This window comes from Protopterus annectens, chromosome 3.part0 (genome assembly GCF_019279795.1).
Source record: "Protopterus annectens isolate FY-2018-M chromosome 3.part0, PAN1.0, whole genome shotgun sequence".
In the NCBI taxonomy this organism is placed as follows: Eukaryota; Metazoa; Chordata; order Ceratodontiformes; family Protopteridae; genus Protopterus; species Protopterus annectens.
This window is the reverse complement of record NC_056731.1, coordinates 1,920,680,705-1,920,706,509: the sequence shown is the minus strand read 5'-3', so window position 1 is coordinate 1,920,706,509 and position 25,805 is coordinate 1,920,680,705.

Genomic DNA, 25,805 nt, shown 5'->3' with positions numbered 1-25,805 from the left:
CTAGGCTTATAAAGCACCTAGTGGTTGTTAGCCTAATATACACCTATGAGTATACAGACCTATCCATCCATTACCCATTTTTGCAGATTGTTTGGTCATGGGGTGAGGGTATCAGTTCAATGGTGACAATCATCTAGACTCAAGGTTCACACAGCCAGGTGGTTGTTCTTCCATACCACACACACCCACACCCATGGCCAATTTAGTGAGCCCAGTCAACCTACTGCATGTCTTTGGAATGTGGGAGGAAACTGGAGCAGATAAAAAAAAAAAAACATGCAAACACAGCAAGGTTACGCAGACCCCACAGAAGGTACCCAGGCTGAGAATTTAACCAAAGAGCCGCTTGCTGTGAAGTGACAATGCTATCCACTGCATCACTGTGCCACCCACTTGCACCATTACCAGAATTGGCAATTACATTTCTAGAAAATTGGCTTGGATGTCTGCAAAAGAACTGCTTGGCACTGTTTCTTGAGGAATTTTGTTCAAAGAGGGAAACAGCAAATTTCAATACATGGAATTTGTTGGATATGCAATTTGCAATCTAACAGACAATGTAGGAGTTTACATTGTTAGTCTAATTTTTCGATAAGACCACCATGGTGGATAGTGTCAAAAGTCTTGGACAGGCGAAGATAAGGAGCATCCACAGTGTCAGTAACCTTTTCAAAGATGTTAACAATATTCAAGTGACAGGATCTGCCCTTTACAAAATGAAACTGAATGCAGTCTATGTCAGTTAAGTTGCCCATGTCTGCATAAATGAGTTCTGTTATGATACGTTCCATGGCTTTGCATATAAGTCTGATGAGTCTGATGGGTGTATAATTACCTGAATCTGTAGGAGGACCACACTTGTAGGGGATTCACAGTGATTGTTTTCCATGCATCAGGCACAAACCATGTGGATTGGCTGAGAATGAACAGCTGAAGTAGAGGATCAGAAAGCACATACCTAGCACTGATGAGAAAGCAGCCTGCTATGTTATTTGGTTCCGTAGAAACATTATTTCTAGCCTTGTTCCAAGATAATTTGAGAGGAAGGTAACCTATAAGGAATACTAGGAGGGGGCAACAGTGTGGGTAGGTGGGCCAAAGTTAGCACTAAAAGTGCCTGTTAACATATTTGCTATATTCTTAAAATCAGAATGTGTGATATTATTATGGATGAACTCAGTGCATATTTGGACATTATTCCTTAATCTACTGACTTACTGAAGAAGGATGTGCACTTTCCTTTGGTTTCTGTACTGATTTTAAGTTTGTACTCTACTCTACATTTTTCTAAAAGGTCTCTTAAATTTCTTACGAGCATGTTCCAGCATAGTCTTGAGGTAGGGGTAGGTATTCCTTACAACTTTTCATAATTTTCTGTTCTTTTATTATTCAGTGTATTAATATGGGAGTTCCACCAGAAAGGATAATTCCGGAATTTGCAATTATGTTTATAGCAGAAAGGTACATACTTTTCTATGTACCTGTTTAGATGGCATAATTGTTATGGTGTTTGCCTCTCATGCACAAGGTATAATGTTTGATCCTGACCTCTGGCCAATGCCTGTATGGAGCTTGCATGCTCTTCCTTGGTCTGAATGGGATTTCTCCCACCTCCCAAAAAACATGCTGAGTGTTTCCAGCTCAAACTCACCCAAGAATGGAGTTGTGGGCAGCAGTACAGACTTTAGATGGTGCCTGTAGGTGGAACAGTTCTGTGGACCACCCGCTTTAGGCATCAACTGTGGTATGCATTATCCTCAAAATAGGAAAACACAGATCACAGACTGTGTACCATGTCAGGGCTAGCCACTTGACAGTGTAAAAATAGTCTCTAGGTGTTTCAGTTATGTTGAATAATGTCACTAGATGGGCATGAATATTTGCAGGTGATAAGGACAAGGACCTGACATACTCTGACCTATGCTAGGGAACCATACTAATGGTGGGAGGGGTGTATATGCCCCTACTGGCCAAATCATGCCCATCATACAGCCCAGCATTCCTGAGTCAATAAGCTTCTGGCCAGCTGGTGTCCAGTTGCCAAGCTTGGGATACCTGAGATAGCACTGTTGAGTGAAAGCTGGACATAGAACCAATCAATGTGCCAAACGTGACATAAGAATTGCTATACTCAGTGTAGATTCACTGACAGGACATAGTCTGGAAGTGGATGACATGATGGTAAGGAAAAGGCTGGACATCCTATATATCCAAGAGACAAGATGGAAGGAAAGTGCAGCAAAGCCACTTGGCTTGGGGTCTGGAATCTACTACACAGGAGGAGGACACACTAGAAATGTTGTGGGAATTGTATGGAGGAAGAAGCTTCAGAAGACAGTAGGGGTGTCATCAGAATTAGTGACAGACTCGTGGCAATTGGACTACAGTGTAAAGGATAGGGCTCTATTTATAATCTCAGCCTATGTGCCACAGCAGGGCTGTGACAGTGAAGAAAATAGTACAATCAGACAGCAGTTGTAGGACCCAGTAGATAAAGCAGAAGACAATGGGTATTCTGAATGCACATGTCGGGACAGACAGAATAGGATCTGAGAGCTGCTTACATCAGTGATGGCGAAAACCTTTGGCTCGGAGTGTCAAAAATTCAGTAAATGCCTATCTTGACTCTGCTGGTGTGTCACCCACCCCCCCAAGAAAAGAGAAACAATTCGTTACATATTCATTTATTTAAAAAAATACAGTCTAATCATGTGTGCTGCTATATATTAAAAAATAAAAGAAAAATCAGTGACTTACACTAGAGAAAACAATATGCACACTGATAATTGGGCTTAAAACAGTGCACCAAAAAATTACCCTACTTTTAACAATAATGTTGAACTGAACTGAAAAAAATATGGAACACATTGAATTTGATTTGACTGACATCAATTAATTACTTTTAGTTTCTTTGGTAACTTTGATGTTGGTCAACGCTGGTGTGTCCCCCAAAATGTCTTAGTGTGTCACTAAGACCACAGTAAAAACTTCTCAAAAGCCGACTTCACACTTCTCTGATCTCCTTTGATCCAAAGAAAAAGGAAAAAAGTAGCAGAAAAAGCTCTTCAGCTCAGACTTCACGCTACAAAAGGTGATTCCTTATGCCCCCTGCATGCAAACCAAAAGCAAAGCAAAGACAAACAAACCCAAGCAAAGCCAAGGGTGGACCAGCACTGCACAACTGCAACTCAACCAAGCCAAAGAAACTAAATAGAGGAAAAAAAGAGGAAAAGCAAGCAGTCCCCTTTGAGGCAACTACAAAAAAAAAGACTCAAAAAAAAGGAAGCTCAGCAAATAAGAGAAAAAAAAGCCTTAAAAAAAAAGAATAACTAAAAAAAAAAAAAGAATCAGATAAGAAAATAGCTAAAGAAAAAGCTATGGAGAGAAAAGGCCTTCTTAACTCCAGATATAGTCAAACCTAGGCTAAGATTTAAAATACTGACAGAAACTCCCAGATAGTGCAGCTCTCTCCCAGGTCTCCAAAAAGGTTTCCCTCTCCCTCCAAAGGAGTGCAGCCTATGCCGATTGCAGCCCAGCCAACCCTCTCCCCAAACTGAAAAGTGCTGCCTCCCAAACAAAAGCAGCGCCCCTAAACGACTCAGCATCCAGCAAGAACACAGCTCCAATCTGCTGTTACCTCCCAAAAATAGGACAGCATGGTGTCTCTAGTCTTGCTCCACGCTCCGCAAGGAAGAATGCGGAATCACTGGAGGGCTGCTGTGCAGGCACAGCGTTGTGCAGCACGCCCCCCATGGTACCGCCGCCTGCGACCTGTATCCCCTTTCACTGCAGGTGGCAAGCCTCCTCTGAAAGAGGACCTAAATGGTCAGACATATATAATGACAAGCCAATAAAGGATCAGAATTGGGATCATAAATAAAGACATAGCCCAAAAAACTTTGGCACTTTTTGGACTTTTATCCTTTTTTTTTAAGCAGTTGAAAGGTCACCGAAGCAGCAAGCTGAAACCTTGGAAAAACCTCGATCTGGCTAAGGCAGCCTCCCGCATATTCCTAACTCGATCTGGCTAAGGTTAAGATATACATCCTTAAATCATATAATGTTAACTCTTCATCAGCAAACATTGAACCTCAACTACACAACAGAATGTACACACTGGGAGAACAGGCTCAGAAGGGTCAGGAGGGCCAAGTCCATGGCCAGACTCAAAGTCCCTCAGACTCTTTGTGTCCCACTCTTAGTCAGTCCTGGGCAAGCACAGGACAAAAGGGTTGACAAAGTTTGTTGGCAAACATAGTAGAAAGTACACAGCAAACAACCATCCCACAGAAGACACAGACAAAACACTGACACTACAGTGACACAGAACAGAACAGACCCACTGGCACAGAAGCCATGCCAAAAATGCCAAGTCAAAAAACAAAAGTAAACCTAGATAAAAAACAAGTGGCACCTAGTTACCAACTGCTAGGCAAAGAAGAAACCTGAAGGGACCTGGGGGACCAGGTCTAGGGGTCTGAGACCCATTGGAAGCACACATGTAGACACCCATGTAGCTTAATAGTAGCCCTATCATGAAGGATTATCATCTAGATCTCATTCTTATCATCATCTCCTTCAAGGAGGGGAGGTCATCTAGTTACTTGACTCTCATCTCCCTCATACCCATGTATAAACCCTCAACAGATGTATGTACATGTGGGCCACATCTGCAGGCCACAAAGCAGGATCAAGAAAGGAAAAAAAACAAAAAAAATTCAAAAAATAAACTATGCTCCTATGCTGCCCGACTCCAGCTCTATTAGGTAAACAGTGACTCACCCGTGACCAGCCATGACCCATGCCTGCCAGGTCAAGCAAGCCCAATCCCAGATTTGATGAATATACAGATCCAAGCCAAAAATCTAGGGAGACCATACCTAAACATAGGACGACTTAAATGCGGCTATTAATAGGGCGTGCTGGAGGATAGAAGATAGACCCAAAGACAAAGATGCTGTGGAACAAATCGGTACATGTGCACAAGAGGCAGAGCACTGCCTTGTTCAAGAACAAATGGATGGGAGATCACAGATAGATCACAGATATACTACCCAGTTACCTCAGTCAGTGTGCTCGCACAGCAAAAGGCACAGCATAATAATGGGTACTAAAGGGGTAAAGCGTAGGTATTAAAGCGATAGGCTAGGCTCTAAATGCAAATGCCAGGCAGATAGCCTAGTATGAACCTATGAACCTATGACACATGTCATAGGTTCGCCATCACTGGTCTGCATCCACATGAGAGGGGAAAACAGAAATCAAGAAGGAGAGGCTTGATGGTGACCAACATATGGTTCAGCAAGAGAGGCAGTCGCAAGATCGCATACAAGAGTGGCCGACCTGCAACTCAGGTAGACTTCCTCCCAGTAGTGATCCCCATTGAAACAGTCTGCCCACAACATAACCCACTGCTTGTCACAATTAGTTGCAAGAAGCAATCAGAGAAGGGTCATAGGTCAACAGAGACTAGTCTGATGACCTGGAAGTTGACTGGAGTGAAAGCACAAGAGTTCAAGGAATTATTCAGGACTCTAGCACCTCAGGAATAATTGGAAATTGGTGGAGCTGAAGAAGATGAATGCCAGTGCCTCAAAACAGAATATCTGAGCTATACAGAACAAGTATGTGTCTGAGGCAGGTATGGCAATAAGGTGCATAAGGAAAGCTTAGTGGAATGCAGAAGTCCAGGAAGTCATCAAAAGAAAGAAGGAGGAGACAGAAAAGATGGACCAGACTATGAAGTAATACTGGTTGGCTAACAGAGGAGTTGCAATAGCAAAGAGCAAGGCTTGGAAAGCGATTCAGTAGATGGCACAAAGAAAGTCAATCAGGTTACAAGATAGAGACAGAAAGATAGAGAAGATAGTCAGATGCCATTTATAATTCATGTCAGCAACAACATGCTCTCCATCCCACAGGAAATCAAAAGCAGATAGAAGGAGTGCTTTCAGCAGCTTCTGAGTAAAGAAACCCCCCATAGATGCTGTATTGCCCCAGACACAGCCTACTATGAAAGAAGAGGACCCCACCCTAGAAAAAGTAAGAACAGCACTAAGGAAAATGCAGTCAGGAAAAGCAGCAGCTTCAGATGAGATCAACATGTTGGGTAAAATGGGGGAAAAATTACTCCTGAATTCCTGAGGGTACAAAAAGCAATATGGAGAGAGTGGCATATCCCAGATGAATGGAGACTAAGTATACTAATGCCAGTATACAACAACAAAAAGGACATCCAAAATTGCAGCCAATATTCAGGTATCAGACTCCTGTCATGCTGAATGAAAGTTTTGGAGAGGGGGATTGATAAACAAATACACAGAGTAGTAGAAAGTAAGATGGGAGATGAGCAGATTGGATTTAGATCAGGATGCAGCAAAACCAACCCGATGTTTACAGTTATACAGATAGTTGAGAAGAAGCTAGAGATGAGGACATAGTCCAACTGGGCATTTCTAGACTTGGAGAAAGCATATGACAAGGTCCCAAGAAAGATAATTTGGTCAGTTCTGTGGTGAATTGAAGTTACAGAAACATTGGTAGAATTAGTGCAGGCTACGTACAAGGACCCACTGACTGATATTAGTTATATGGTGCGTTTAAAGATAATCTAGTAGTTAAATGAATTTTATATTTTATATATATATATATATATATATATATATATATATATATATATATATATGGGTTGCATTCACAATTTCTCAGAATCTCAAGATCTTGGAATCTCAAAATTGTGAACCCCCCCCCCCAAAACACCACCCAACACATGACAAACATGTATGCACCCCACACACACACCCAAGCAACTTAAATATACCAACTCTGAGATCGCACTACAGCGAGGACAAGGGAAATCTCCAGCTCGCTCCACGCTGTATGCCCATCTCCTTTCAGGAATTCGAAGTTTTAAAACTTCAAACATATGATCTTCGATCATATGAGATTCGAAGTTTTAAGCTTCGAAATTCCGAATGGGACCCATATATACAATGTTTAGACACATAACTACTAAATATATGTTCTGCATTTCACTCTTAATTGTATGCATACTGGATTTTGGTGTTATGAGTTGATAGAAGTGTGCATTTGCCTTTCACTTTTTGTTTCAAGTCTGATTTTAACACCTTTGGGGAGTGAGACACTCACATTATGAAATGTGTCAACTATTGCTGAATATATAAGATTCTAGTTCTGTACATGCATCAGAAATTTTCTTTATTTAACTCAGTTAATGGCTTCCATGGCATTATTTATTTCATCCATACAAGCAGCAGTTCAGGCAGTCACATCAGACAATTCTAATAATCCAGCAAATATCAGTTTAAGGACTCTGGACATCCACTGCAATGTAGCTTCAGGAGCAGAAGGACATAGTGCACCTAAGGATACTCACACTGACTTGAACATCAATAAAGGTACTATGAATTTTATATCTAATGATAATATATTGTTGACATTACCTATTGCAACAGGTGTATACAACGGAAGCAAGTGTGATTTAAAGCTTAACTTGACAAGAGATTATCTAATTGTCTTAATAACAGTACACTATGCACAGATTCTGCTTATCCAGCACTATAAGCTACTATTGTGGCCTTTGTAAATAAAGTTTCTAAACTACAAAGTAGGCAATTGGATAATTCTTATTTGAACAAATGTCTAAAATTTAAAATTGTGCTACAGGATTTGAGCTATAATAAGTTTCCTAATGGGATAGATATGGATTCTATTTTTTTAAAGGACTTTATAGCTCTATATGATTGACATGGTTTTGAAATTATGAACTTGCTTATAAAAATAAATGATGTTGAGATTAAGAAACTTTTTGATGAACGTTATAACATTTTTATGGATTTATTGTTTCTTAATTACAAACATGTTTCAAATTATGTCTTTTAACAGGACAGACAAATTATGTGAATCCATTAGACAAAGAAAAATAACAAAAAAAATTAAGGATACGAAACAATATGAATCACGGTCTGCCTACTAGATTCACACTAAAACAGACATCAAAAAGAACACACAGGAATGATTCCCCCTTTACCCCCACAGAAGTTGTATTATGGGGTCTATATTAAGTCGCCAAAATTGTATTCTGGGGAGCACCTATTCGGAGACCCGTAATCAGTGAAAATTGCTTCAGTGATTCGCTGAATTCACTATGGGCAACAAAATAGTTGCCCTTAGTAAATTCAGTAAATTGCTGATGCAATTTTTGCTGATTACGGGTCACTGAATAGGTATTTTCCGAAATACCACATTGGCAAACTAATATAGACCCGTATTATGAAATGAGACTAACACTAAAATCTATCACCTTATAATGATCTTCTTCTTCTTTCTGCTGCTCCCGTTAGGGGTCGCCACAGCAGATCATCTGTTTCCATTTCTTCCTGTCCTATGCATCTTGCTCTGTCACACCAACCACCTCCATGTCCTCTCTCACCACATCCATAAACCTTATCTTAGGCCTTCCTCTTTTCCTGTTTCCTGGCAGCTTCATCCTTAGCATCTTTCCCCAATATACTCTGCATCCCTCCTCAGCACATGTCCAAACCAATGTAATCTTGCCTCTCTGGCTTTGTCTCCAAACCTTCACACCTGGGCTGACCCTCTAATATACTTATTCCTAATCCTGTCCACCCTTGTCACACTCAGTACAAATCTTAACATCTTTAACTCTGCCACATCCTGCTCTGACTCCTGCTTTTTTGTCAATGCCACTGTCTCCAACCCATATAACATAGCTGGTCTCACTACCTCTTCTAGACCTTCCCTTTCACTCTTACTGATACTCGTCTGTCACAAATCACTCCTGACACTCTTCTCCTCCCAATCCATCCTGCCTGTACTCTCTTCTTCACCTCTCTTCCACACTAACCATTACTCTGAACTGTTGATCCCAAGTATTTAAACTCATCCACCTTCGCCACCTCTACTCCCTGCATCCTCACCATTCCTCTATCCTCCCCCTCATTCACACACATATATTCTGTCTTAGTCCTGTTGACCTTCATTCCTCTTCTCTCTAGAGCATATCTCCACCTTTCCAGGGTCTCCTCCACCTGTTCCCTACTCTCACTACAGATCACAATGTCATCTGCAAACATCATAGTTCACGGGGACTCCTGTCTGATCTTGTCTGTCAATATGTCCATCACCATTGCAACTAAAAAAGGGCTCAGAGCTGATCCTTGATGTAACCCCAACTCCACCTTAAATGCATCCATCACTCCCATGGCAGACCTCACCACTGTCACACTACCCTCGTACATATCCTGTACCACTCTTACATACGTCTCTGACACTCCCGACTTCCTCATACAACAACACAACTCCTTACAATGATAATACACCTCATTTTAATATCAATGATCCCAACAACTTTCTGTTACTAAGACAGGCAGACCAGCCAGTAGATCTGGACAGGTTTTTGAATCAGAACCCTAGAACAACCATTATAAACATAATTGAGACCAAATAAGTCATATAGGCAGAGATAAAGCAAACAGGAGGTGGAACAAAGGGTGTGGAAAGAGGTATTATTATTTAGTAATGCTGACAGAGACCTTGATGGTATAACATCACTCCATAAAAGGACTGTTTTGGTCTATAATGGGAATATTTTTTTAATTACAGCCATATCAACATTAACATTAATAATTTCTCACTGTTTGAAAAAGGGTTTACCTTTATACTTAGTAAGAATTTTGATGTAGTGGAGTCAATTGCAGAACTCAAGATTTTTCCCAGGAAATTGAATTTGTCTGTATATTCTAGCCCACATTCTGATCACACAGAGGCATCTAACAATATATTTAAGAAAAGAAGTATTTTAATCGTACTATGAATCCCCTGTTATTGGCTTTTGAAAAGGCCTGTGAAATAGATATATACACATTTCTTGGAAAGAAGCAGAAGGACAGACAGTTGAATCTCAACAACAAGAAAGAAAACTGTTAAAAACACTTATGGAAGACAGGTCTATTCTTTTTCTGAAACCACATTAAGAGAGTGGTACAGTCCTGCTTAACTCCATTGACAAGATATTAACACCTATATGTAAATTTCACATAACCAGGTCAATATATTACATAGAGGTACTGATTTATTTCTATGGTAACTAAAATTAAATGCAACTGTTACGCCAGGACTGAATGAAAATCTGTGTGTTGCCACAGTTTTTAAACTCGGAGCAGCTAAACTATAATAATAGCTATAAATCTATTAAAATAAATAGTTTTATCAAAACAAGTAATTTTCTAAGTTCAAATCACATTTTTTTTTTATTTGTTCCTTTGATCCCCTCATGTTTTAAACTTAGGAACATTAAGAATGAAATGCATATGGTGCAGCTAATTAATTCAATAGCATTGATTAATGCAGTAATATATTTTTATATAGATTAATTAACACACAGTTGTTTGAAGTTTAGTATGACTGCACTGAAGCAATAGCAGTTTACCAGTAGTTCATATTATAATCATAATATCAAATTTTATTTTTGCACGTTATAATTATATATAAAAGTTGTTTGTATTATATTTTAATGAGAATCAGTTTTTCTGAAATATATATTTTTTAATTTTTACGAAACACTTTTTTACCTTATGATAGGTATTAGTGCATTTAAAGATAATCTACCAAGTGCCACCCATAAATCCCCCAGCCACATGCTACATCAGTCTGCAAAAAGTACATATTTCAAATGAAAAATTACCTAATGCTACTCTATCATTATTTGTCCAGTTAGCATCCGATACAAAAGGCTGTAATTTACATTTGAAAACCTACAAAGGCTTATTTTTCATTGTCTGATTAGCTCACTTCATTTAGTCAGGTCTCCTTCCAATCATCCCTGAATTTTAATTGAGATGGGAGACGCATTTCTGTCTTTCAAACTGAGTATTTTGTATAGCTTCCTCACAGCTCCTTTCTTCATTCATCTACAGCTGGACTTTTTTTCTGGAATTTTGTAGAGAAACTCTATACATGCCCTTCCTAATACATTCTGGCAATGCGGTGTGAGGAACACATTTCTTAAGTTAGTATACATGCCCTTCCTAATACAGTCTGGCAATGCGGTGTGAGGAACACATTTCTTAAGTTAGTATACATGCCCTTCCTAATACAGTCTGGCAATGCGGTGTGAGGAACACATTTCTTAAGGTAGTATACATGCCCTTCGTAATACAGTCTGGCAATGCGGTGTGAGGAAAAGATTTCTTAAGGTAGTATACATGCCCTTCCTAATACAGTCTGGCAATGCGGTGTGAGGAACACATTTCTTAAAGTAGTATACATGCCCTTCCTAATAGAGTCTGGCAATGTGGTGTGAGGAACACATTTCTTAAGGTAGTATACATGCCCTTCCTAATACAGTCTGGCAATGCTGTGTGAGGAACACATTTCTTAAGGTAGTAGACATGCCCTTCCTAATACAGTCTGGCAATGCGGTGTGAGGAACACATTTCTTAAGGTAGTAAACATGCCCTTCCTAATACAGTCTGGCAATGCGGTGTGAGGAACACATTTCCTAAGGTAGTATACGTGCCCTTCCTAATACAGTCTGGCAATGCGATATGAGGAACACATTTCTTAAGTTAGTATACATGCCCTTCCTAATACAGTCTGGCAATGTGGTGTGAGGAACACATTTCTTAAGGTAGTATATATGCCCTTCCTAATACTGTCTGGCAATGCGGTGTGAGGAACACATTTCTTAAGGTAGTATACATGCCCTTCCTATTACAGTCTGGCAATGCGGTGTGAGGAACACATTTCTTAAGGTAGTATACATGCCCTTCCTAATACAGTCTGGCAATGCAGTGTGAGGAACACATTTCTTAAGGTAGTATACATGCCCTTCCTAATACAGTCTGGCAATGTGGTGTGACGAACATATTTCTTAAGTTAGTATACATGGCCTTCCTAATACAGTCTGGCAATGCGGTGTGAGGAACACATTTCTTAAGGTAGTATACATGCCCTTCATAATACAGTCTGGCAATGCGGTGTGAGGAACACATTTCTTAAGGTAGTATACATGCCCTTCCTAATACAGTCTGGCAATGCGGTGTGAGGAACACATTTCTTAAGGTAGTATACATGCCCTTCCTAATACAGTCTGGCAATGCGGTGTGAGGAACACATTTCTTAAGGTAGTATACATGCCCTTCCTAATACAGTCTGGCAATGCTGTGTGAGGAACACATTTCTTAAGGTAGTATACATGCCCTTCCTAATACAGTCTGGCAATGCGGTGTGAGGAACACATTTTTTAAGGTAGTATACATGCCCTTCCTAATACAGTCTGGCAATGCGGTGTGACGAACATATTTCTTAAGGTAGTATACATGACCTTCCTAATACAGTCTGGCAATGCGGTGCGAGGAACACATTTCTTAAGGTAGTATACATGCCCTTCATAATACAGTCTGGCAATGCGGTGTGAGGAACACATTTCTTAAGGTAGTATACATGCCCTTCCTAATACAGTCTGGCAATACGGTGTGAGGAACACATTTGTTAAGGTAGTATACATGCCCTTCCTAATACAGTCTGGCAATGCGGTGTGAGGAACACATTTCTTAAGGTAGTATACATGCCCTTCCTAATACAGTCTGGCAATGCGGTGTGAGGAACACATTTCTTAAGGTAGTATACATGCCCTTCCTAATACAGTCTGGCAATGCGGTGTGAGGAACACATTTGTTAAGGTAGTATACATGCCCTTCTTAATACAGTCTGGCAATGCGGTGTGAGGAACACATTTCTTAAGGTAGTATACATGCCCTTCCTAATACAGTCTGGCAATGCGGTGTGAGGAACACATTTCTTAAGGTAGTATACATGCCTTTCCTAATACAGTCTGGCAATGCAGTGTGAGGAACACATTTCTTAAGGTAGTATACATGCCCTTCCTAATACAGTCTGGCAATGCGGTGTGAGGAACACATTTCTTAAGGTAGTATACATGCCCTTCCTAATACAGTCTGGCAATGCGGTGTGAGGAACACATTTCCTAAGGTAGTATACATGCCCTTCCTAATACAGTCTGGCAATGCGGTGTGAGGAACACATTTCCTAAGGTAGTATACATGCCCTTCCTAATACAGTCTGGCAATGCGGTGTGAGAAACACATTTCTTAAGTTAGTATACATGCCCTTCCTAATACAGTCTGGCAATGCTGTGTGAAGAACACATTTCTTAAGGTAGTATACATGCCCTTCCTAATACAGTCTGGCAATGCGGTGTGAGGAACACATTTCTTAAGGTAGTATACATGCCCTTCCTACTACAGTCTGGCAATGCGGTGTGAGGAACACATTTTTTAAGGTAGTATACATGCCCTTCCTAATACAGTCTGGCAATGCGGTGTGACGAACATATTTCTTAAGGTAGTATACATGGCCTTCCTAATACAGTCTGGCAATGCGGTGTGAGGAACACATTTCTTAAGGTAGTATACATGCCCTTCCTAATACAGTCTGGCAATGCGGTGTGAGGAACACATTTGTTAAGGTAGTATACATGCCCTTCCTAATACAGTCTGGCAATGCGGTGTGAGGAACACATTTCTTAAGGTAGTATACATGCCCTTCCTAATACAGTCTGGCAATGCGGTGTGAGGAACACATTTCTTAAGGTAGTATACATGCCTTTCCTAATACAGTCTGGCAATGCAGTGTGAGGAACACATTTCTTAAGGTAGTATACATGCCCTTCCTAATACAGTCTGGCAATGCGGTGTGAGGAACACATTTCTTAAGGTAGTATACATGCCCTTCCTAATACAGTCTGGCAATGCGTGTGAGGAACACATTTCCTAAGGTAGTATACATGCCCTTCCTAATACAGTCTGGCAATGCGTGTGAGGAACACATTTCCTAAGGTAGTATACATGCCCTTCCTAATACAGTCTGGCAATGCGGTGTGAGAAACACATTTCTTAAGTTAGTATACATGCCCTTCCTAATACAGTCTGGCAATGCTGTGTGAAGAACACATTTCTTAAGGTAGTATACATGCCCTTCCTAATACAGTCTGGCAATGCGGTGTGAGGAACACATTTCTTAAGGTAGTATACATGCCCTTCCTACTACAGTCTGGCAATGCGGTGTGAGGAACACATTTTTTAAGGTAGTATACATGCCCTTCCTAATACAATCTGGCAATGCGGTGTGACGAACATATTTCTTAAGGTAGTATACATGGCCTTCCTAATACAGTCTGGCAATGCGGTGTGAGGAACACATTTCTTAAGGTAGTATACATGCCCTTCATAATACAATCTGGCAATGCGGTGTGAGGAACACATTTCTTAAGGTAGTATACATGCCCTTCCTAATACAGTCTGGCAATACGGTGTGAGGAACACATTTGTTAAGGTAGTATACATGCCCTTCCTAATACAGTCTGGCAATGCGGTGTGAGGAACACATTTCTTAAGGTAGTATACATGCCCTTCCTAATACAGTCTGGCAATGCGGTGTGAGGAACACATTTCTTAAGGTAGTATACATGCCCTTCCTAATACAGTCTGGCAATGCGGTGTGAGGAACATATTTCTTAAGGTAGTATACATGCCCTTCCTAATACAGTCTGGCAATGCAGTGTGAGGAACACATTTCCTAAGGTAGTATACATGCCTTTCCTAATACAGTCTGGCAATGCGGTGTGAGAAACACATTTCTTAAGTTAGTATACATGCCCTTCCTAATACAGTCTGGCAATGCAGTGTGAGGAACACATTTCTTAAGGTAGTATACATGCCCATCCTAATACAGTCTGGCAATGCGGTGTGAGGAACGCATTTCTTCAGGTAGTATACATTCCCATCTTAATACAGTCTGGCAATGCGGTGTGAGGAACACATTTCTTAAGGTAGTATACATGCCCTTCCTAATACAGTCTGGCAGTGCGGTGTGAGGAATACATTTCTTAAGGTAGTATACATTCCCTTCCTAATACAGTCTGGCAATGCGGTGTGAGGAACACATTTCTTAAGGTAGTGTACATGCCCTTCCTAGTACAGTCTGGTAATGCGGTGTGAGGAACACATTTCTTAAGGTAGTATACATGCCCTTCCTAATACAGTCTGGCAATGCGGTGTGAGGAATACATTTCTTAAGGTAGTATACATGCCCTTCCTAATACAGTCTGGCAATGCGGTGTGAGGAATACATTTCTTAAGGTAGTATACATGCCATTTCTTTTAAGCTTTTGCACTGTGAGGTCAGTTCAGCATCATTGTAGCTTTACTTGCACCCTCCAAAAACATGCTTTCTGTGTTCTTCTTTCCTGACCTTCAGCACTGATGAAAGGTGAGAAGATATGTATCACCTGTCCAAATTTATGCATAATGTCCAGATCTTTGCCTCATATTTTTGGTCTGTTTCTTGTACAACTTGTTTTTTCTGAAAAATCATTTAGGATAAAAGTCAATAAATAATGACAGACATTTGAGTTTTAAACTATGTATCATTCTGAAAATGCAACAAATTCAAAACATATTAGTCTACTTTCTGTGTACAATATTTAAAATCTCTCCTTGATTTTGGGCCTTTGCACCCTCCAGGCTAGTTACTCAACATAATGCATCTGAAATTATCCAAGTACAATTAACACTGGGCAATACTGCAATCCAGGTTGTAGACTGTTACAGATCCCCCGCCATGCTCCAAGATGCTTACTCCACATTTCTTGACATACTGGATGATATTAAGGTACAACCTAATACCCTAATAATGGGAGATTTCAACTACCCCACCATCAACTGGGAAAACTACTCATGTGCTAACTCTTTTGCCCAATGTTTTCTGGAATTCATAAATTCCAATGCCCTGGATCAGCTTGTCCATACCCCCACCAGGGGCAGCAATATCCTGGACCTGGTCATTACCAATATGGGTAACTGATGCTACAAACCAGTGGTCAACTCCTTGCTGGTCATATCCAACCACAAGCTAATCACCCTAGACATTCATATCCCGCCCACCCCCACCCCAATAAAAGAAACCACTTCTCCAAAGCCAACTTCATGCTTCTTAAGACAGAAGTGGCTAACTTCACGACACCCAAACAGACAGAAAATAGAGGCACAACTGCTGAATCCTATACAAATGCACTGTATAAGCACATACATGAGTGCATGGACTGTGCCATCCCCAACAGAACCAATATACTATCCTCCAAAAAAAGGAAGCCAATCTGGTGGTCCCCTGCCATAAACAAACCCTACAAGAGAAGGAAGAAGCTGTTTAAAGAAAGAGTAAAATCCCATGATTGCAGGAACTCCCTGGTCAGCCTCAGTAAGAAGCTGAGATCCCTCATAAAATCCTCCAGAGCTAATTACAAAAATAAAATTGCCACTGATTCTAAAGACAACCACAAAGCATTATACAGCTATGTCAAGAATCTCAATGGCAACACTCAGATCTGCTCAGAGCTACAGCACAATGGCACTAGATTTACATAACCAACTGACATTGCCAACATTCTGGCAGACAGGTTCAGTGCAAACTTTACCCCCCCCCACCCTCCAAAGGGCCCATCTCCATCCCCTAAGAATGCAAAGCCCCTGTAATCATGGGCGCACAACTAAAGACTGCACTCTCCAAAGCCAAGAACACAGCATCCATGGGTCCAGACAAAATCCCAGGCTGTGTTCTGCATGAACTACAGAACGAACTGGCACACCACCTAAGTACCATGTTCAACCATAGCCTCACTTCAGGCTTTGTGCCTAATGAATGGCGCACAGTGATGGTTATCCCACTCCACAAAGGGGGTGCCACCACAGACCCCAGGAACTACCACCCCTTTAGCCTGACAAGCCTGGTCTGCACGGCCATGGAATGCACATCTTGGAGCTTATAAACAAAGACATAGGTAACCTACAAACTCTGGATCCCACTCAGTTTGGGTTTGTAAAATTTAGATCATGCCTCCTAAACCTGATTGACTTCTTTGAAGCAGTCAGCAGAGCCGTGGACGTGGGTAAGGTGGTGCACACAGCCTATCTTGACCTCACTAAGGCTTTCAACACCATTCCACACTCTGGTATTATAGATAAACTCAATAGACTGGGCATAAATCCCTATGTCACAAGATGGTTGGCCAACTGGCTCACTGACAGAACCCACAGAGTGAAAGTAGCTGACTCCAAATATGACTTCAGACCAGTGACAAGTGGAGTACCACAGGGTTCGATCCTGGGTCCTCTCTTGTTCAGTATCTACTTCTCAGAAGTCCAGGCTAATACAGCTGGTCTCTGGCTGATGAAGTTTACAGATGACTGCAAACTAGGAGCCATAATAGAATCAACTATGGATGTGGACATTTTACAAAGAGGCCTCACTGAGACTGATGCTTGGTGTCAAAGTCATGGCCTCAAGCTCAATGCCAAGAAGTGTATTGTCATCCCCTTTGGGAAAAACACCGTACCCATGAACTACCATATAGGCGGCAGCTTACTAAACACCTAAAGTGTGATAAGAGAACTTGGGACACAGGTGGACAGTAGTCTCTCCTTTGATAATCACGTCACCACAGTAGACAGGAAATCCTTCAATGTGGCACACATCATCACAAAGGGGTTCTCCTCTAGAAAAAAAGAGTTCATTGTTCCTCTCTACTCATCCCTCATCAGACCCATTATAGAGTACAATGCCCCATTTGGCATGTACCTCACAAGACTTCTACAACAACTAGAAAGGCCACAGAAATACCTCACTAAAAGGATTACCGGCCTCAAACAGATGCCATATGCAGACCATCTCAAAAAACTCCAGCTCTACTCCATCGCTTATCGCCTACTCAGATGCGACCTCTGCCTCTGACTGTATTAGGAAGGGCATGTATACTACCTTAACATACAAAGCCATGTCTAACCCAGATCTGATGGACATGCTACACTTAAAGAAATCCCAATCTCTCTGAGCCACATGCTCCAGGGACCTAAACCTTGTCACCACAATAAACAGAACATGCTGGAGGGATAGATTGCAGTCCCAGAGACTTTCCATGCTCTGGAACAGACTACCCATTCATGTCAAACAAAGCTCCTCATTAGCCCTCTTTAAGAAAAATCTTGACAATTGGATGGGAAACAGGAAATTCACCCCAGGGATCACTCCTGTGGCTATGCTCGACAGGGGCACAGGAAAATAATTTCTTGGGTGGCGAAAGCCAGGGAACCTTTCTGGCTAGGCTTATATAGGCTCTAGGGCTGAAAGCCTAGTACTTACCTATGAATCTATGAACTACTATTCTAGGAGATTTCAACATAGACTGGAACCTGTGTTCCTCATAATCCCCATCGAACCACATTAACTTATATGGGTTCTCCCAACTAATTAAATCACCCACTAGACTAAATAAAAATATTAACAAAGAAAGTGTCCTAGACTGGATACTTACTAACCAACAACCTCATAACTACATTTCTGTAACCCTCCCAGATGACTTAAGTGATCACCTCCCCATTTTTATCATAAAAACCAAAACTAATAAAATCCATCAGCCCATTTATTAGACAATCAGGAATAAAAAGAATGTCAATCCCTACAGCTTCCAATCAGATCTAAATCATTGTTGGTCTATATTCCACCAGTTGCATATAGATGAAGCTGTGAACCACTTTAATTCCACCTTTCTCTCCATCCTAGACTCCATGCACCATCACGTACTTCCAGAGCAAAACCTAAGTCAGCACCTTGGCTTACCAAAAATACCAAAATTAAAATTTCAGAAAGAAACTCAGCCTGGTCCAAATGGAGAACCAAACCAGAAAATGTTCCCTGCATGCATGTACGGCAACTGAAAGGCACCAAACCACTGAAAGCACAACAAAAAAACAAAGCCAGCAGACAATGGAAAAACTGTAAATTTAATAGACTCCTATACAGTACATAGATAGCCCATAAAAACAGACTGTTTTCGGCTGAAACTTCACTTAGCCTTCTTCAGTGTGAAATAAATGAATAATAATAAACACATTTAAATACTATTCATATGAAAAAATGTACAGCAACCATTGGTCCCTCACAAATGCACATTTAATCCAGGTGAAAATAATGCATCTAATTTGATGATCCATTTATTTTCCTTTGAGTTTAAATGGCCATACCATCCGGCTCTATTAGCCCTATTGCCCATGATTCTATCAATAACTGTAAACCTGAATATAGCATTAGGGTGTTTGTTGGTATGTTTAAATAAAGAATTGTTAGATTTTTTTATTCCTGATTTCACTTAAGTGTTCTGAAATCTAAAACCTCAGTGGTCTGGAGGTCTGACCTACACAGAATGCAGAGCAGGTACAGGTGTCTAGATAGACCAGCTGATCAGTCCCACAGTTAGCAAGGAAACAAATATTATAGACATTGCCCGTATTACAGCTGGAAAAGTCCTTTGTTTTGCTGACATTCCTACAATGGGTGCAGTGGCCACAGGGTACACAACCTACTAGTGGGTCCCCAGTCAATGTCCTTTGGCTTAAATTGTCTGGACCTCTAAGAATGTGCTTATAGTGACTCAACTGGGAACCAGTATTTCTACCCTTAAAAATGAAAACAAGCATCTGTCTCCCAAAATGGTAGAAAAATAATCATCAGCCTGTAATATATTCCAATGTCTCTGCACACTATTAAGTAGAAGATCTGTGTTTCTGCCATAAGTGGTCACAAAACGAATAGCTGCTTGGTTATTCACTGATTAGTGTTTGTACTGTAAGGTATCCTGCCTGAACATTGTAGACACAGTATTGCTAGCGCTTAGGACGTGCCCCATTGTATAACCTCTATCTTTAAATCTAGAAATGAGATCCTCCATATAGTGTTCATATGTGTTAGTCTCCGAGCAGATATGTTTGATCCTGAGAAACTGGGACTTGGGTATGTTCCTGCAGATGTGGGGTGGATGAAAGCTGGAGGCATGGAGAAGGGAAATATATTGGGGATACTTACGATATACCTGTGTCTCCAGAGTGTGATCATCATTCCTCATAATTACTACATCCAGAAAAGTAATACTCTGGGAATGATAATTGGCTGTAAATTTAATACCCCACTTATTATCATTTAGGTAACCTACAAATTCCCTTAGATATATTTCATCCGATCTCCATACCATGCAGCAGTCATCCAAAATTCTTCTCCAGATGTCGATTTTGTCCAAATATATATGTGTATTATCATAGATCAAAACCTCCTCCACATAAGCCATGAACAAATCAGCACAGACTGGGGCAAATGATGCCCCCATGGCCGTCTCTTGAGTTAGCCAATAAAATTTGTCTTGATAGTAAAATACATTCTTAGTCAATACATGTTCAGCAAGCCCAATAAGGAGAGTATTAAATCCTGGGGGAATAGAATTCAGACCTCTGTAGCCAATATTCTAGGGCATCCAGATCTGCCCAATGCGGAATATTGGTATATAGGATGGAGACATCCAGAGTACAAAGTAGCCACCCTGGTTCTAGTTGGGTGTCAGCAATGATTCAGAGAAATTCTGTGGTGGCTTGAAGTCTAGATTGTACCCACCTAAGTAAAGGTTGTTAAGTGTCTAGTTAGAAATTGGGATAAGTGTTCTGTTAAGGAGCCTCTACTCGAGACAATAGGCCTACGTGGTGGGTGGTTCAGGTTCTTATGTATTTTGGGAAGAAAATATATATATTGATTGGTAAGATCCGTAACCATTAAATGATATAGATCATGATCAGAGATGATACCTTCTTCCCTAGCTAAATTCAAAAAGTGATCAATTTCCTTCCTGAACCTGAAGGTGGGATCTAAGGGCATACAATGACATCCATCCTTTAGTTGTCTCAATGCTTCCTCATTGTACTGTGTCCAGTTCATGACTACCTCAGCTCCTCCCTTATCTGCAGGCAAAATAACCAAGTCCTTGTTCTCAATCAATTATTGTAAAGCTGCTGTTTCGATCTTTGAGAAGTTGTTAGCTTTACACATATGTTCCCTAAAGTTATAATGTAAATCCTTCAATACAGAAGTTTGGAACATAAGTACAAGTGGGTGCATAGGGGGTATAAATCTGGACCTGTGATATTGAAATCTATCACTCGGTTCAACATTATCAGAGTCCTTAAAAAACATTCTTAAATTTAACAATCTGCAAAAGGCAATGACATCCTGAGCTAGCTTATCTTTTGACACAAAGAAACCAGGAATAAAACTTAGTCCCTTGTTTAATCTTTTTATTTGTGTATCAGACAGCGATACATTTGAGATGTTTAAAACATTATCCTGATTTATGTCTGTGTCATTAATTCCAGTAGGCCATCCATATTTTCTATTCTTTGCATGTTTCCTACCCTCCTGATCTGCCATTGTCTAAAGGGTTGGCTCTTTTGGTTATGGGGGAATCTCCATGGTGCTGCATGTCAGGGTCTGTCGTAGATGATGATTCATCCCCAGAGGTTTCATAATTGGAACTAGAATGTGTAGTTCTTTTCAAAATCGATCTGGGTCTCTTGTGTTTACCCCCTTTTGTGACCATATCATTAAACCTGACCTGTTTGCTCGTATTGCTAAACTGGATTCCCTTGTCGTAATCTGCTAGATCCCTCTGAAATTATCTCATCTTTTTGGACTTAAGATATTGCTCCAATGATAACACAGCATTTTATTCTAGCAACTTTCCAAATTTATACAAGCAATGTTTAAAATGTGTCCCTGGTTTTTGGGCTTTTGTCCCCCCCCCAATAAATGTTGGCTTTTTCCAGATTTCTTGTGCTGCAAAGTTCCGAGATACAGTTGAATGTTGACATTTTACAAGGAGCTGAGAGCTGCAGGAGAACTAAAGTTTAGTGCTGCTTATGCTGAGTCTGCTTGTACTGTTAATAGCACAACAGATAGTGTACTTGCTTTTGATGCAGAAGGCTGTGGGTTCTTCTCCCACAGTAGGTAGATGCATTGCTGATACTGTACTGTGTTGTAAAGGGGGGGGGGTGGATGCTGTAGTCCGTTTTGGCGAAGATATCTAGTAGTAACTAGGAACCTGTTATCAGTTTGCCATCCATTCCCTATTGCAATATTACTAGTGTATCATTGTTTTTAATGCAACATAAGCAATTTATTCCTCAAGGGCAACAGGCACTTTATTTGTACATGAAACCATGAAATATAAAGTTGTTTGCTAGCAGCAGCCTCTTCATTAGTTACAGATTTCTTTAATGTGGAATTATGTAGATGGCTTTTACTAGTTCAGAGATTGTGCATATTTACTGATACTGGTGGACTGTAGAGGTCTGAGTAGACTTTTATGATGGAAATGTTATGAATTGGGCTGTTTTGTCATTATTGGTGCATGCATTTTGTTTCATTGTTTACTGGAAAAATGTTCAAACCAATAAATTTAAAACGCTCTCTAACAACTATACTGTATTGTACAAGGAATATAATTTAATACAATCAGGAAGGTGTATCAAAGAGCACGTGTATGTTTCATGTGCAAGGGGCCTATGATTTGAAAACAGCCCAAAGTTAATCTTTATCTGCCACTGGCAAAATGTATTTTCTTTGAATGTGGGTTTCAATGCTGTTTCAATGAATGTGAGTTTCAAGGGCAGAAAAGTTTTAATGCTAAGTCTAGTTTCATTGTGAGACTACATGGCTTTGTTTAGCAGATATTTATTGGTGTTCGTGCTGTAAAATGCAAAATAAAACTTTTCTGGCAAATCATTTAGGAATGAAGTCACTAAATAATGACCGACATTAAGTTTCAAACGTCACAATCTTCAGAAAAATGCATGCTAAAGCAAGACCTGATATTCTATCAACTGTCTTAAGTTTATACAAGATCAATTTTTAGTACTGTTTGTATGTTCCCCCAATATATTTGGCCTTGTCCAGATTTCCTGCATTAAGAAGTTGAGAGGTATGTGCAAATAAATCGCTTTATAGAATTAGGAATATCCAAACCTCTCAAATGTCCCCAATTTTGGCTCTCCCCCTAATAATATCTCCGTAAAATAGCAATTTTGGAAGAAAACGTGGAGAGTTTACTTTTATAAATAACTGTAATGATCAGAGTTATACATTACTTTTATTTCAGAAATGCATGTAGATTCTCTAATTTTGTCAGCTGCTCAAGTTAACTGTGCTCATATTAAAATGGTGTCCCTTCTTTGACAGGTTTCCAGCTGTATTGTCTGGCAATTTTATATTTTTGCTTCACATTTTTGGTCCGTTTTTCATAAAATTGCGGTTTTCTGGCAAATTAGTGGCAAATCGTTAAAGACTGAAGTTAGAAAATAATGGCAGACATTTGAGTTTCAGATTTCATACCTTTCAGAAAATTCGTACTAATGCAAGGCCTACTACTATTCTATCATCTTTCTAAGTTTATAAGAGCAATTTTATTTTTGGGCCTTTGCCTCAGTTTTATTTATGAGTTTGTTGCTCTAAGAGGTTAAGAGGTGTGTGTGTGTGTGTGTGTGTGTGTGTGTGTGTGTGTGTGTGTGTGTGAGGTAGGTGGGTAGCATACCTCTCAACTGTCCAAATTTTGCAGAATGTCCAGATTTTTGCCCCATATTTTTGTCTGTTCCTCATAAATTTTGTGATTTTCTAGAAAATCATTGAAGGCTGAAGTTGCTAAATAATGACAGGCATTTGAGTTTCAGAGTTCATGTCCTTTAGAAAAATTCATACTAGCACAAATCCTGTTATTCTAGCAACTTTCTCATACTAGCACAAATCCTGTTATTCTAGCAACTTTCTAAGTTCACAAGAGCATTTTTAATATCTGTCCCTGTTTATTTTAGGCTTTGTCCATATTTCTTGCACTAAGAGGTAGGTCGGGGTATGTGTGTGAATGAAACACCCTAGTTAGGGGTAGCAGGTGGTTAGTAATTTACTCAAGCTCAAAACCTGTACCTTAGTTACAGAAAACAAAAGCATGAATCCTTTATCCCAACTACCATTATGCATTTTTCAAAGAACTGACTTTCAGGTTAATTTTCAATTTAAGAAAACGGGTTTGAGTGAATTTATATTATATTACTGAAGAGGCATTACAGCGAATGCCTCTTCATCGACACTAAAAGAGCAAACCGTGAATTACGAGAATGGCCATAGCTTGGCTGGGGAGGGGGGTAGCAGTTTGAGAGCTGTGAGTACAAATTTGAAAATCCTAGCTACACCCCTGCCTTACAGTACAAACAGAAATCAGTGAATAACCAAGCAGCCATTCGTTTGGTGACCACTTATGGCAGAAACAAGGATCTTCTACTTAATAATGTGCAGAGACATTGGAATATATTACAGGCTGATGATTATTTTTCTACCATTTTGGAGGACAGATGCTTGTTTTCATTTTGTAAAGGTAGAAATATTGGTTCCCAGTTAAGTCACTATAAGCACATTCTTAGAGGTCCGGACAATTTAAGCCAAAGGACATTGACTGGGGACCCACTAGTAGGTTGTGTACCCTGTGGCCACTGCACCCATTGTAGAAATGTCAGCAAAACAAAGGACTTTTCCAGCTATAATACGGGCAATGTCTATACTATTTGTTTCCTTGCTAACTGTGGGACTGATTGGCTGGTCTGTCTAGCCACCTGTACCTGCTCTGCATTCTATGTAGGTCAGACCTCCAGACCATTGAGGATTTGGATTTCAGAGCACTTAAGTGAAATCAGGAATAAAAAATCTAGCTGTGCTTTATTTAAACAAACACCCTAATGCTATATTCAGGTTTACAGTTATTGATAGAATCATGGGTAATAGGGCTAATAAAGCCGGATGATATGGCCTTTTAAACTCAAAGGAAAAGAAATGGATCATCAAATTAGGTGCATTATTTTCACCTGGATTAAATGAGCATTTGTGAGGGACCAATGGTTGCTCTACATTTTTTTATATGAATAGTATTTAAATGTGTTTATTATTATTCATTTATTCCACACTGAAGAAGGCTAAGTGAAGTTTCAGAAGAAACCAGTCTGTTTTTATGGACTACCTATGTACTGTATAGGAGTCTATTAAATTTACAGTTTTGCCATTGTCTGCTGGCTTTGTTTTTTTGTTGTGCCAAATGGAGAACCACCAAATCTGTTACAGATCAGGTCAACTACAGGCAACTTAGGAATGACACAAAAAAGATCCATCCTAAAAGACAAAAGAGACTACTTCCATAACCTACTAACCAGACATCAAAATCATCCACAAAAGTTTTGGGCAGTTATAAATAAAATATTAAGACCTGACAAAGTTTCCACTCCTACCCCCTCCACTTCGGCAGATACTTTCAATAGATACTTTACTGAAACCATACTCACTCTCGCCATACAGCAAACAGACGCCTCTACTGATGGTATGGAGCTAAACATTACCAATGACAGCACTACCTTTAGTCTACAACCTGTCCCCACCAGTTACATTAGAAAACTATTGTCTTGACTTAAACCAACTACCTTGGCTGCTGACCGGCTCCCAGCAGAATACTTACAGCTGGCAGCTGATGTCATTGCCATCCCAGTCTTGATCCTAATAAATAGGACAATCATAGAAGCCACCATTTTCAGCATCTGGAATGTGTCACTTGTCATACTTCTCCATAAAGGTGGAAACTCTTGGGTGTTATTCAATTATAGGCCAATGGCCATCCTCTCACCTTTAGCCAAAATCATGGAAAAGTGTATTTATAGCCAACATATGCACTACCAAATCCAAAATAAACTTCTCACAAACTCACAGCATGGCTTTAGACCCTTCCATAACACCACAACAGCACTGCTATCATTCACAGACTCCATCAACCAGAATAGCAA